This window comes from Pygocentrus nattereri, chromosome 11, assembly GCF_015220715.1.
Source record: "Pygocentrus nattereri isolate fPygNat1 chromosome 11, fPygNat1.pri, whole genome shotgun sequence".
NCBI classification, from domain to species: domain Eukaryota; kingdom Metazoa; phylum Chordata; class Actinopteri; order Characiformes; family Serrasalmidae; genus Pygocentrus; species Pygocentrus nattereri.
In genome coordinates, this window is record NC_051221.1 from 21,143,550 (window position 1) to 21,158,089 (window position 14,540).

Here is a 14,540-nt window from a genome sequence, read left to right on the forward strand (position 1 = left end):
GCAAAATGAGTTAACTGTCAGGCATCCATACAGGGTTTTAGGTATACTACATACCTGTAGTGCTTGATATTCTAAAATGGCAAAATAGAAATAAAATAGAAAAAAGAAATCATTACTGAATTAGCAATATAACTGGTCACCCAGCGAATTGGGATTCATATTGGAAGATGGTTTTTACTACTTTTTTCCTTTACTAGAAATGTACACAAATAAAAGCAAAATCAGTCTCATTACAATTAAGTATGTATGTGAAATTATGTCTGCCCTGCAATAGACTGGTGACCTGTCCAGGGTGTTTCCTGTCTTCTGGCCAACGACTACTGAGATAGGCTTCAGCAATAACCAACCCCCTACCAATTGACAAAGAAGGGTAAGTGGCTTAGATCAAGTGTAAACTCAGCCCCTAAAGAGGTGTAACATGTGGGAACGATGATGAGGCAGACACATATGCATAGAGAAGCAAGATTTATTGGGGCCAACTCCATTTTCAGGGTCAAGATGGTCCGGGGTCAGGGAGCCAACATGGACAGATCAGGAGACAGACATGACAAGGAGCACAGGATAAGCACAATGGAGGCCAGAAGAAACAAACACCAAACAATATCAAACACTTCAAACAAAGACCATTGAGAGACTAGGGAAAACACAGGGTTTAAATACAGGGGCAGGTTACAAGACACAGGTGGTTAACAAGAGGGTAACAGGTTAAAATAATCAAGGGCAGGGTCTGGAAACAAGGGGGCAGGACCGGGAAGGTAGTTAAACAAAAGCACATGGACAAGACCAAAATCAAAACAAAAGCACATGGAGGACTGGGAGGGGCCAATCGTGACAGTATCCCTCCTCCTCCCAAAACAACAAAAGAAAAAAATCAAAACCAAGACAGGTCACAAAACCCCAGGAAACAGGGCAGGCAAAACAGAGGACAAGACAGAAAACAAGGCAGGATGAGGAGCAGACACAGGAGAATCCAGAACAGGAACCAAAGGCACAAACTAGGAACCAAAGGAGGGCAAAAACAAAGGAGCAGAAAAAACAGGGGACACAGTAGCAGACACAGGTGGAACAGGAGGCCCACAAGGGGGCAGCAGACATAAACAAGGGCGGGATGGGTGGGATGGGTGGGAAGAAAGGGTCTGCAATGTCTTCAGAGGCAGGTGGGCCTGCAGCGACGTCCTCAAAGGCAGGCGGGCCTGCAGCGATGTCCTCAGAAGCAGGCGGGCCTGCAGTGACGTCCTCAGAGGCAGGTTGCTCCTCCCTGTAGCGTTGCTCAAGACGGGTGGACTCTAGGAGCTTACCAGAGCTCTCGTTGTCATAATACAAGATGAGGTTGTCCTTTGCCTTTTTACGGGAACAACAAGAAGCTGTTGTACCCTCAGCACCAGGGGATTTGCTGTCTCATTTGGTGGTGCTGGGACAAGACGAACTCGGGCTGCATCGAAACAGCTGGAGTTTTGTCCCAACGGAACAAATACATACCAGAGTCTTGCTCTCTCGCTGTGTCCTTGGTCGGCTGGTCTTTCTGTAATGTGTGGGAGTGATGAAGAGGTGGACACATATGCGTAGAGAAGCGAGATTTATTGGGGACAAATCCATTTTCAGGGTCAAGACAGATAGATAGCCAACACGACGAAGGCTGGAAGAAACACCAAACAATATCAAACATTTCAAACAATACAAACACCAAGCAATTCAAACAGAGACCAGTGAGAGACTAGGGAAAACACAGGGTTTAAATACAGAGACAGGTAATGCGACACAGGTGGTTAACAAGAGGCTAACAGGTGAAAACAATCAAGGACCAGGTCTGGAAACAAGGGGGCAGGACCAGGAAGGAAGCAAAACAAAAGCACATGGATAAGACCAAAGCCAAAACAAAAGCACATGGAGGACTGGGAGGGGCCAAAGGGGTGATATTGACAAGGGGTCATATTAAAAAAAAAAAAGCTTTTATTTAATTTTTAATTAATCTTGAGCTATAACCCCAAAGTGGCCATTGTTTACTCAAAATGTACAAAAATGTCAGAAGTAAAATGTAGGCACTTGTAGTAGACCCTGAAATATTTCACAAATACGCAAAATTTAAATGTCCCCCGGAGCTCAGTCTTTTAAACCTACCTATTTACTTGAACTAAACACCTGGCATCCTTTCTTTGCTGCACGTTCATTAATTCTTGGGCTTATTTTCCGAGGTGCTGAGCAATCATTGTGTTTTTATCAGCTGAACTGCAGCTGAAATGCAGCTTGTGTGTTTGGCGATATGACTGTATGCAATTGTGTAGAACTGAGGTATAACCTCTGTCTCAAAGATTGTTGTTGGGGTAGGAGAATCAGAATGCACTTTACATTGCAGTGCACGCTGGTGACTGTAGTGCAGCTCCTTGTGAAACTGGCTAATATTAATGCAAAATTAAAATACTTCTGTGGGCTGGATAGAATTGTGTCATGGGCCTGATTTGGCCTGCAAGCCTTGTGTTTGACACATAGGGCTTAGATAATGTGTGTATGTGTGTGTGTGTGTGTGTGTGTGTGTGTGTGTGTGTTTGTGTGTGTGTGTGTGTGTGTGTGTGTATGTGTAAAATTATATAAGGTAATTTTACTTTTGACCTCTTTTTGAATCTGACAATGGAGCTTATTCTGCCAGAGATTTGAATGACTGGCTAAAGACAGAAGAAATCATCTTGCTCTTTTGCTGTACTATGTGTTCTATTTCAAACCTGTAAATGAGCGAATAGACACCAGAACACATGGAGTCAATCTGTTAACTCTGCTTCTCATACCAAACTGACCTTTGCAATTTTACAATAGGTGAGAACCAAATTCCTTCAGTTTTACTAAGGGCCAGAAACGCAACCCAAATGAGCGTATAGATGCAATGTCAGGGTGCTGGGCAAGAATTGCTACTGACTCCTGGATGCTAAAACTCAGTGAAAATTGTCCAACTTTCAAAGAGCAAAGTAAAAATCGTGTCAGTGCCTTAGTACTTTCTCCAGTTTTCATCAGTTAGTGAAGGTCTAAACATCTGTCAACAGAACAAATCTGCTTGTACTCTTTTCTCATAGAATCAGACTAACTTGTGGCCATGCATCAGTCAAGAAAAGCAACAATAAAGGACTCGTAAGTTGGCACGGTTTGCAGATTTGAAGAGATTGAAGGGGGGCAACTCTTGCACACAAGAGTCTCTCAGAACAACAGAACTCTCTGCTCTCTGATGCGAGGTATCATGTTACTAGCGCAATTTTTTCAGGGGATTTTAACTTCTTCCTGTGGAAATCAATATATTTTCTGTGCTAAAATGATTCATGTTCAAGGTTGGACCAGAGCAATCTCTGAAAGGCTCAAAACAACTTATCCCTGGCCAAGTTAACCCCTTCACTACCATTACACACCCAGCACACATTAGCAACACAGCTTTCTGTGCTCTGGCAACTGTTCATACATAACTCTGGTCATTAGCAAGCTAGCGCTTACACTTCCAAACTAAAGCTTGCTAAATGGTTCTTGGCTTGGATGTAAATCTCTAGGAAATGCCTTTAATCTCTTAAATATCGAGACCACAAATTCATTTATAGTGTAAAAAATCTTTTCTCTTAGAAAAGTGTTAGTGACTGGGTTGCCTTAAAATATTTAGTTAATTGAACTTAGGTTCCAGCACAAAAATTAATCTGTTACATTCAGCAAATGTACTTTGAAGGTCACCGAAGCTGAAATTTTAAAGCAGCCCAGTTACTAACATTTTTCAAGTTAAAACATCTTTTTTCACACTGTAATATTGTCATTCTAATGTAAAACTGTGTTAACAATAAAAAGTAATAAAGCCATATTTTTCATATATAGATTTGGTTTGTCACTTCTCTGAAAACATGGGCAAGGTGGTGGGAATGAGGTCACAGGTCTCTATACTGCAGAAAATTATATCTGGGTGAGTAAAAACATCTTAAATCTAATCAATATATTTAAATTCTCTTGTTCAGAGATTGTAATTGCATAAGCATAAGATCATTCAAGGCCACTCATGCTTCTTCCTAAGGGTCAGTAGGAGGCCCGCGGCCTGTGCTTAAGTGCAGCTCCCTGGGCGAGTCTCCAGAGAGGGTGCAGAGAGAGCATGAGGTTCTGTGGCTGGATGGGGTTAATATGACCCATGGGGAAGCCTGAACCCCCTGCCTCAACTCCACACACACTGTACAGCCCTAATCCTCCCAAAGCAAACGGCTTTAGTGTAATTTGCACTGCAGCTGTCCGCCCCTGGAAGAATCGACAAATTGTGCTGCACATGTTCAGTTGCAAGAACAAATGTCACGGAGCAAATGAAAAAACAAGACGCCCCATGAAAAAGAAAAAAAAGAGTGAGATGAAGCAAAATCCTCCACACAAGGCCTGCATGTGTATGGAGTGATGTGGGGTGTGCGCGTGTGTGTGTGTTCATGTGCACATGTGTGTCCATTCTTTCATGTGTGTGTGTCATGATTTTGGGTCAGGGGTGTTAAAGGCGGTTGGCATCGTGTATTGAGGGTTTCGCGTGCATCGCCTACATTGCCTGAACTGTGAAGGATTACTGGCAAGTGGGGGCGTTGGGCTTGAAAAGGGGGCGCGCTGTGTATGCTGCTAGCCCACTGAGAGGCCGTACACTGTTACAAACACACACGAAGGCCTGTAGAGCTCCCCAGAGACCTGATGATTAAACAGCATTTCTAATTGGCTGTCCAGCCGAGGACAGCTCATTGCTACAGGTGCCAGAGGAGCGGAAGATCTAATGCAGCCTGCACTCCTGGCACGCTCACTGCAAGCCTATGCATCATCATATCACTACCACTGGAAAGACCCTACTGATCGCTCAGCCTTCAAATCAAGACTTAAATATGCAGTGTATCCAAAACTCTACACACACATTATAACAATTACTCCCATCATACCATGAATATCACTTCTGTAACATCAGTGTAATTTCTTTAAGATGACTTGAATTACTCTGCTATTCCGAACTACAATGTATTGCTAAAATACAGTTTGCTCATTTGTGGACTACCACTCAAAGGTTTGGAATCACTGTTCAAATCTTTAGAATCTGAGTTTTAAGCAATATACAGTATTGCACAAAAGCCAGTGATTAATTTATTTCATTTCCAATTAAAATGGCCATTAAGTGCAAGTCATTCATTGTATGTCAGAAAGATAGTTGTAGGCATGCTCTATACTGAGAAATCATTGCTTTAAATGTTGTTTAAATTCAGTGCTCTTTGGTGTCAAGGGAAAAAATAAATGAGGAAAAAAGAGAGAGAGAAAAAAAAACTCTTCAAACCAAACACTCCATAAATCAAAATGTCATTTTACATTAAGAAGTGCGTCGGTTTGGGGAGTTGTTTGACTCCATTTATGTTTATAAGGACAAAATCAGAAGTTCTGTTTAAGAAGTTGTTTTTTCTGCTTCTCACAAGCCAAATAATTCCAAACACATTCAGTGATGTTGAGGTCTGGACACTGGAGACGTCATTCCATTGTTCTGAGAACACCACCAACCTTTTTGTTTGGTTGGTAGGATTTGAAGCAAGAGTCGAGCTTGAATTTCTCCTCTCTCTCAAAGATGAAAGCTCAAAGTGCTGCTTATCTGATGGCGATAGTTTTGGTGGTCTACCAGCTCAGAGTTGCATTTTGACTTTATCTTTTAGTCATGTTTTAAACTCCAGTTTAGGGAATTCCTGTTTTTTTACTTACTTTCCTTTGACTTTCCCATTTCTTATGCTAAACAAATTGTTTTGTATCTAATCTCTTCAGAAATATATATATTTTTAAAAATTCAGCATTTTTACTTAATGTCTGTGTTGACTGGAATTGGAGTGAATGAAGGGTGATCTCTGATTTATAAAAAGTAGTGTAAAACTACAGATATATGAATTTTAATATACTAGTCATGTGCAGCTTTACAAGTTTCAAATAATTACCATTTCTCTGTTGTCAGAAATATATTTTTACAGGGGTAGAAAAAATATTCTTTTCATTTAATGTAAGTCAGTGGAACCAGACTTTTTCATTTTGGGCCATTCATCATGAAATTTACACAAAATGTAAAAGACAACAGAAATTTTTAAATTATGTCAGAAACTTCCATCCATCCATCCATCCATCCATCCATCCATCCATCCATCCATCCATTTTCTAAGCCGCTTCTCCCTCAGGGTCGCGGGGGGGTGCTGGAGCCTATCCCAGCGGTCATCGGACGGAAGGCAGGATACACCCTGGACAGGTCACCAGTCCATCGCAGGGCAGACAGACAGAAGTTGTAGAGCTTCAGGAATTACATTATAATAAAATGAACATCCAGAATGTCTCATATTTAAAACTTATATAAAAATCATCAAATCTTGCTGACATATGTTTTGAATAGATCATTACAGTATTTTCTTATATCTTGTCATATCATACACCTTTTTTCAATAAAAACATTTATTGTTTTTATTGTAAGATTTAATTTTAATATATAGTTATTATGATGTACTAAAATACAAAAAAAAACATTATAAATGATTCTAAAGTTTTGAATGGTACTGCATATTTCCCAAAAAATCTTCAACAGACATGTAATTCTTCTATAAATGTACCCTTCACTGTGCATCATTTTGCATTTATCTTCCTCCTCTGTGATTCAGACAGTTTAATGAGTCTTCCAGGCAGCTGTGCTCAGAGAGTAAGCGAGCGTGCTCTGTGCCTCGGCCTGTTGCTGGGTGCACTCACTGTTCTGAGTGAGGCTCTGATTGGCGTTTAGCTGCTTGGCACGGGCAGAGAGGGTCAGGCCGCAGGAGGAAAGCACACCGTGACGATGTGGGCTCTCAGAGATTTTATGGCGGACAAAGAGCGTGGAGGGGCTGTGATGGGTGGAGATCAGAGCCAAATTTCTGCACGCTGGCACGCACCAAACACCAGCCAGACCATCTCCCCTCTCTAACCCCAACCGCTCCAAACCATCAGGACATACGGCTCACACCGAGAGGGGCAGCGTGGCTTTGGAAGACAGTGGTAGCTCAGTGTGTTTACAGTGTTGAGCTACTACTTTCTGATCTCTTTTTATCTCCTGGAAGTAAACAAGCTGTTTCCATTTGCACCAGGAGGTTGTACAACGTAGACGGTAAATAGAAAATACAGTTTTCTTGTTGAAAGATACACCCACCACACAGAAAAAGAAGGCATGGAGGTTCAGAGAAGGCATATTGTGCTTTTTCCTTGCTATAATAAAAAGAGTTTGGGTCACATACAGGCAATCATGTTTTTTCACATTCATTGCGAAGTTTGCCATTTTTAAATGGCAGAAAAAGTAAAAATGATGTTATACACTACATCTGTTCAACTCATCTAAAATCCCAAATTTAAAAGTTTTCCACTTTAACATATGGCTGTATTAGCCATTCCAGTGCAATTTAAAAGTGGGAAGTTTCCGATGCAACCCAAATGAACGTGATATAATATCAGAAGGATAAAACAGCAGTCCTCATGGTATGTAGAAGAACTGGCTCTGATCTAAGCTCATTTCTTCTCTTTCATTGAACTGCATTCTCAATATTGATCCTATAATTTTACATTGACTATGACAAAATCAGATAAAAGCCAACAGATATTTTAAGTACATTCAGAGCAGACAAGCATCAAAGGAGAAGCACTTTGGACACTACATTACACCATGAATGCTTGGCATTACACAGGCCTCCGTGGGCATTAGTAGATGCCTGGCACACCCAGCAGCTCACAGCAGGCAACAATGGCATACATGCTCATGCTCCTACTGGACGAGTGTTACAAGACAGAGTGAAGTACTTCACTTCTAACCTTTCGCTACCCCACATACTTGATACACAACCAACATTAATGCCCTTTTCAAAGTCATAAACATTTGGCACTACTGTCAGCACTGCTTGAGGGCTGTGCATCTCTTGGACCCCATTGTTCTTATTGTTTTGTTGTAGACACTGCAGAATTTTAACACTTTGGCCTCACATCAAGGTATAGCTTCATAGGATATGTAGATGCAATGTCACCATTAGTGTTTATCGTTTAATAATTTCAACTCCTCAAGTTCAGCAAAGTGTAGCATGTTTAGGAATGCTTGAAAAAAAAATGTCCAAAAGCATCCAGACAGTTCTAATTAGTGAATTCTGCTACTTTAAGGTACACACATTGCTGACACAGGTGTTATACAGCTTGTATAAACTCTATAGAAAAGTGATGCTAATAGAACAGACCGTTCTGGAGCAGCTGCACAGGAGTCCAAGATCACCATGGCCAATACTAAATATTGGCTAGATGGTTATAAAGCCCCCAGCACTGAGCGGTGGAGCACTGGAACCGTGTTCTCTGGAGTGATGGAGCTCTGTCAAATAAATTTGGGATGAGTTAGCATAGTGTTTGCGATCCAGAACTAATTATCCAACATTAGTTCATGACCTCACTAATGCTCTTGTGGCTGAATGCAGTCAAATCCTCAAAGCAATGTTCCAGCATCTAGTGTTGTCATGTAGTCTTTCCAGAAGAGTAGAAACTGTTACTGCAGCAACAGGGGGAAAACTCTTTATTAATAGCCTGGATTTCAGAAGAAAATTGGATGAGCAGATGTCTACAAACTTTTGGACACATAGTGAATGTAGGCTGCTGGTGCTGCAGACTGCCCTCTGGTGGTCAGCAGTGTTTTTTTTTCCGTTTTACAGACAGCTGTGCAGATATGCAATGTGGAGAGGGTCTAGACAAAAGTTTGAAGTCAAAAAAAGTTTGATATACTTTGTTCACAGTGTAAATTGAAATGTTGTAAACTAAAGGGAGACAAACAAGAAAAAAACTATAAAAAGAAAAAAAAACAGATTGTATAATTCAAGTTTTTGGAGGAACAACAAGTTATTAAATGGCAAACCAGATACAACAATTATCTACTGAAACATCAGGTTATCTGCCTTGAAAAATCATCTTTGCTTTTCATATGTGAGGCATTTAAGATATTCATCAGAACTAAATTCTCAATGCTTAACAACTTTTTGGGTTATTGTAGAATCGTTTTGCTTTTACAAATTGCTTTTCTGCAACTTATTTGAGAATTAATAGGTATTATATTAGATATTAGACTAATACTGCAATTATCATTATAGTAATAATCAAATGTACTATCCCTTTTTCTATAAGACCTGACACATCAAGTAACAGGCATCCTTGCAATATATTATTGAAGAAATGTAACATGATGTCAAAGATATGAGCATAAATGCTGAGAATTTCCACTGTTACATGTCATTGCTGTCTCCAAAATGACAGCTTTACAGGAAAATGCAAAATGTTCTTTACTTTTAACATTAATTAATATGAGAAGATTTTATTCAGAGCAAATTTGGAGCATTTCTACTGACCCATTCATCATCAGGAAACGTAGATGTAAATGTCTCTACAATGTAAAGGACAGCTGTTGTGTTCAAATAGTGAAGAAAAAGAAAATGTAGATACTTTCACCATTGTATTGGTTGTGGGTTCCATGTCCACCATAGATACGTCTCTACAGCCAAGACACTATTAAATATACTATTAAATATAACGGTATTAAAGGTCATCATCCTCCATCTTATGCAGACAACACATCATGAGAGAGAGAGAGAGAGAGAGAGAGAGAGAGAGAGAAGGAGAGAAGGAAAGGTCACATACTCAGCTCTGAATGGCTGGGTTCCCACTGACGCTGAAGACGAGAATAGAGTCATAAAGCCATCCATCACATAAGTGAGCTAAAGGTGGAGCTCTCACAGGGCTATCAGCCACAGGACACACGCAGAGTGACGCATTCACTCAAATACCCTGACATCAAGAGTCATACAGGAAAAAGTCTTAAGAATGTGATGTAGGCTCATTTCATACCATAGATGTTGGAATCAACTATAAACTACACAGGGAAGCTACATCATTGAAGTATCAGATATCTACAGTGTTCAAACAGACATTTACTAAGCTCTCTGTAGAGGAAAGGCAGGAGAGCTCCTATTCTGCTGTGTTATGGGAAACCCTCTCACATCTAACCTACCAGTAAGCCACTCTAAGGCCGAAACACAGAGAGCATGGCCATGCTTTACTTTTGGCTTAAAATCGTCTGCTCCGATTGTCTTTTAGAGGCATCTATGCACAAAAGCCCCTGAACATAAGAAGGCTTGTGAAATCAATCTCAGGGTGTGAACAAAAAAGGGGCTGAATGAAAACTAAACACACCCTCCTCCTCCCATTCATATTCTGTTCATAAAGAATAACAAACCAATTAAGGCTGATGATTGGGCATAAATATCAAACAATTGCCAGGCCCAGATGGACAGGATTAACTGCTTAAAAGTCATTACGGCCACATCCTTGCCTTAATCTTTCAATTCCCTTTCACTGTGCCCTTTGTAATACCGGCCCAGGATCACTTTTCTGTGTTTGATCCACTGTTTGCCAATGGGTTTTATTAATGCTTTTGTTTCATGGGCCCAAAACAAAGGGCCCCACGGTGAGATAAAAGTCTGAGTGTGGTTCATTTGATTAAGCGCTTCAGACACAAACCAGCCAGATATCGAGGGATGCTAACACAGGGTGAATAGGTGGAACTGAGACCTTCTGAGGCCGTGGAAGGGAAGCCCTCTGATGCCAGGCGGCTTTGAAGTCAAGACAGCGTGTGATCCATGCACCAATGGCTTTTGAGAGCAAAAAAAGAGGAAAAAATCCAGACTTTTACGAGTGGGTGAAACCTGAGAGCTAGCACAGGGCTTAACGTCTCCCTTGAGCCTTAATAGGGTTTTGATATCGATTAGATTTGAGGCCACCTAATACTGACACTGGCACTGGCTGACTGGTTAACATCTGCATGGGATAATGAGAGAGGCTTGGGAAGTGTTGTGGCCCTGGGGGTGTCTGGCTTTCTGTCCTAAAGAAAGAGAGAGAGAGAGAGAGAGAGAGAAAGACGGTGAGAGAAAGTCATGTAATCAGATCAGAAGAATGCCCTCTTCCTTGTGAAATATGTATGCAAGAAAACAAGAGAGAGGGACGACTATGATACACAAACCTCAACTTGAACCAAGAGAGAGAAAGAGAGTGAGAGAGCAAACTGTTGGGTGTCACACTCATGCCATTAGAGATGAACCTTTAATTCTCCCGACACTGACTTCTCCTTGGTTCTGCTTAAACAGAAGCTGAAAAGGCAGCAAAGTCAGAGTGTGAAAGGCTCTCAGTTGGATGCTAATGAGCTGGTGCTACATAGTAAAGGGTAAAGCACCATTTGTGAGAGGAACTGGCACTCTCAAGTGTGGCCAGGAGTGGAAACAGGATCCACACCTTTAGCTAACTCACAGGGTTACTGCCAGTTTGGTGGAAGCATTTGATCAGGCGTTAGCAGAGTGGACTACAGTCAGATCTACTGCTCACTGGCTCAGCCTAACAGAGTGATCACAAAACAGTTGCACTATTTAACAATAAAAGGATACTGAAGACTGGCATACAGTGTATCCTTTGATGAGTCACAAAATGTAAGAGTGGCATTAACCCTCCTAGGTCCCCTATGGTGTAAAAGCCTTGATATGGCTTTTCTTCTTCAAGTATTTCTCACCTCTATTCTTTAGAAACTGCAGATTCTTAACAGGTTCTCTAAGCAATTGATACCACATTGGTGTTTGTTTGAATGTGATGAAAAACTAATTTGGTTTTGCAGAAAGAACAATTTTCTTTGCATTTTCCCCATGTTTTTATTTATATTTTACATTGAAATAAATAGAAGGTAGTCAAAGGTGTAAGCTCAAATGTAAATTCAATTGAGTAATTAATTGAATGTAACTACAGAATAATGGTAGAATTACACAAAAGACAAGACTACATGACATGTTTGTCACACAAAACTCTTCAGATATAGACTTTTAGGGATTAATGTGGAATTATTGTTGATTCTTTATCATTACTTTTCTGTTTTGAGAAAGAAATGTGTGATAGGCCACAGAAACAAAGGAGGTGATGTAAGAGACTGGATAACTTTGAGTGACCAGTATGATCCTGACCATTAATTAATGTGTTCCCTCGAACCTGCACACTGCTCACACACGGTATGCAAACAACTTGAAAACCAGCTCTGATTTCAAAGTAAAGCCCTTATGACCAGCTGTAGACCATAAGACCATTTTCACCAGCTTTTTGAAATGAAAGCTGTGTTGGCCCATCAGAGGACCACTGTGGAGAGAGAGAGAGACAGGGAGAGAGAGAGAGAGTCTTACTGACCAAGGAAAAAAGCATAGCCATGTTTGAGACGCTGCAGATGTTCAGCTGGGTTGGCTAGTGGCTGCTGACAGTTTTTTGAAATAAGACAGCTTGCTAGAGTTCCTCTTGGTTGAGGGGTGTGTGTGTGTGTGTGTGTGTGTGTGTGTGTGTGTGTGTGTGTGTGTGTGTGTGTGTCTGCACATATGTATTGCCACACACACTTGCATGCACTCAACACATACATGGTGTAAATGTAATAATTTCAAGTGAGAATGTTGCTATCCCTCCACTACAAATTCTAAATAGTTTAGCATTGATAACTGCACCAGACTTGACTGATGCATAAAAAAACATTTGTAAGCCAGTTGCTAACAATGATAAAATGTAAAGAATAAAAATCTTTTTCAGTAATATTTGCCATTTTGATTTATGGATTCTATGCAGATTCCAAGTATTGTACAGTAGTGATATAATATTTTTGTTTGACCATTGAGTAACTATAGTCATAGCCAGTTTTTACCCAGAGGCTCTTTTTTTGCCCATGCAGACTTCTCCACCCCACTGCAGTCCCAATCCAGTGAGTTTACATTCCACTGCAATCCTTTAATCTGCCTCTCTGATCAAAACACCACTGCTGACAGGTTTACCAAGGCAAAATACACGTACAAATACCCCTGTGGTACTAGCACCTGGTTCACGAACCAGTGAAGCAAAATAGACCAAACCATAAAACTGACTCAGAGAAAAGCAGCAGAGGTGGGTAGAACAGCCTAAACCCATACTCAAACGAAAATATTCTTACTTTACTGAAATAAGTAGAAATGGATTGAGAAAATGCCCTCCCAAACCAACTTAGAGTTCCATGTTCAAATATAAGTACTGAGTGACTCATACATCTGTAGCAGAACTCCTCTGTACAACCAACATCTATCAGTATCAGATAGCAGATACTAACAAACTTTAGTCTAAAACAAAATAATAAACTGATTGATAAGCATCTTCAAAAGTGTGATGTGTGGCCATGTTGTAAAGCAGTACAGATGTTGTCAAATAATGAAATTAAATGCAAAAAATGATCTAGTAGTCAAATATTAATACAAACATAACTCAGTAAAACACAAATAGACTTAAATAGGAATAAAAATATTATCATAAAAATCCATCAAATGTAGCCAGTTACTGCACCACCTCTGCTAACTGAGCACAACCATTTTGTGTGAATTTCTTTAATTATTAAGGCTTTTAAGGTGCTCTTGCTGAGCACTAATGAGAAAACGTCAGGTTTAAAAGCCACTGAAGGATTTTACGAATAGTAATCCATTGAGCCGCCTGCAGTGTATTCATATTCGCAGAGCCCAGCTGTGTGAGCGACAGGCTGTCAGATCTTACAGTGGTAAGGTGTAAGTGTAGGCTGTGTGTAGTGGAAGTCCCACGTTACACTTGTAGTTATGTATGGAATTTCACAGGCCCTCCTTTAATTAAGGGCTCATCTGTCAACAGCACAGCTTTGGAGCTCTGGCAATGTGTCTTATTCAAACAAAGCAAATTTTAATGAAGATCATCTGGCCGAATATGAAGAGCACAAAGAACAGTTTCAGAGCTCCATTAGTTTCATCACCAAAGTGTATAGAGACGTTTCTGAAAACCTTCACTCTTTCATGGCCATTCAAAAAGTTGGAATCACTGTTCAAGAGTCTGGAATTACTGATCATAATAATACAAAAACCAGTTTGGTTACAGACAAGTATATAAAATAATCCTAATAGTCCTGCCCACAGACTCACAGACACTGTCCAGAATGATGAACAGAGATGATTATTATAACGACACTAATATCTACAATTCAAACTATTCAGATATAAAGTATAATTAAATGTGTAGTGTTTCTACATTTAAAGTTTGCAATATTAAAATCCACATTGTATATTAATTAATGTTGTACAGTTGTATGCAAAAGTTTGGGCACCCTGTCAAATTACGTTTTTGTTGATTTTCTAAGTGAAAAGAAGTTAAAACACCCTCTACAGAGAACACACTTCTCATTTTAGTAAGTATATGCTGAATTTAACATATTGGAGAAAAATAAAACATAAAATGCGGCCTGTGCAGGAATTATGGCACATTTTATGTTTTATAAAATATATTAAACTTAAATTTGCATAAAATTTCATAATCGAATGTCTTCTCTCTTTAAGATCAAAGAAAGAATGTACTGGTGAGTTGTAGCCCGTGTGAGGACTTTATCGACATCAAAGAACAGTCATTTTAATCTTCTCAGGCACCTGCTAAAACAACACACTTCTACAAAACTAATTGCA